A 1,528-nucleotide genomic window follows, 5' to 3' on the forward strand; every position below is an offset into this window, starting at 1 on the left:
CCCCCCCCCCACACACACACACATTGTGCTAGGTACAGCTGAAGTGAACATTTTTGTTTGGGCTCTAAATTAAGTATACTGGGCTTCCCAATAACCAATATGGGTCAAGACACTGAAACACACTATTCCTCATAGAATTTCACAGTCAATTTTCTGAATTCTTCAGATGCAAAGGGTTTGACAAACCAAAATTTGCGCAAATTCTGTACAGGGATTCTGAAAAAGATTGAGGTGATACAGCCTAGATATTTTATCACAGTGTTCCGGTATATACAACCTGCAACGTACCAAAGATTTACTTTCCTAAGTCTCATACGTTTCTTGTAACTGCCCGTTTAGAAAAAATATTTGATCACAAATCAGAGTGATATATATATATATCACAAGTGTCCTTTCATTATTTTATTTTTTCTTTACTTCCTTCACGTGGTGTCCAAAAGACGCATAAGCATCTGTAAATCGTTATGGTGTTGTGCTTATTTCTCAAAAAGTAATTGATCTTTGTGCTGATTTCAGTATGTAATTGTGAATCTGTGAGTACATGTACATTCTGGTGTTTCTATACTTTTCCCTCCAAGTAGAAGTCATGGTTGTTTGTTGTGCCATTGTAATGACTTGGTGTTCTTTAGAACTAGAAAAAGGAAGGGTGCACTTTGTACTTCTACGGAACACGGTGACCCGGTGACTGAGAGAATGTCTCAGAATAGAATCTACGAAAAGAAGCGGGTGGATGGTGATGAACGGACGGACAGATGAAAGAAGGGTGTAAAAAATAAGTCTTTCTTTCTCCTGTTCCTCCCACCACACAAATCTCACGTTTCTGGGTAACACTCTGACGGAAATTCATATATCGGTAGGCCTACCTGGTTTTTTTCCGGGTTCTTTTTCAGGGGATGGGGGGGAGGGGGGGAGCTGTGGCAGGATCTTCTTCTTTTCTTACACTCTGTAGAAGCGGGTGGTTGGGGGAGCCACTGGCAGGTCGTACTTCTTCCCTTTCCTTCTACTTTTACTTGTATTGTTTCTGTCTGCCTTACTTTTCCGCAGCTCTAAATGACCATTATTGTGTCAATGTATTTCTTTGTACTAAAAAGAAAACACCCCCCTCCCTGTAGTTTCGGTCAGTTTTACTTCTGCCATGCACTAAATTACCTTTGATGTGTCGATGTGGTTACAAACAAAAGAAACCCTCTGTAGTGTCTGCCTGACTCATTTTGAAACAAGCACTACCGTACATGTAAATTTCAATAGCAGTTTTTGTGTCGATGTACGTTGCTGTCCTCAAACAAACAAGCAAACCAGTATGTAAATCTATGAAATAACCCTGCTTAATTTTTTTCCACCTCCAGTGAGTTAAGTGAGTCTTTGTATGTGGAAAGTGGGGGGCTCGGGTGCCGTGATATCTGCCAAGTTGAGAACGTATACGTTTTTTGTCTGTTCGTGATAGTTACTCTGGCAAACTGACTCGTTGTCACCGTCTGTGGGCTGATGGTTAGGCTCTCCGCCTTGCATGACAAAGATGTGATATTCC

This window comes from Aplysia californica, unplaced genomic scaffold (assembly GCF_000002075.1).
Source record: "Aplysia californica isolate F4 #8 unplaced genomic scaffold, AplCal3.0 scaffold00796, whole genome shotgun sequence".
Classification (NCBI taxonomy): Eukaryota; Metazoa; Mollusca; class Gastropoda; order Aplysiida; family Aplysiidae; genus Aplysia; species Aplysia californica.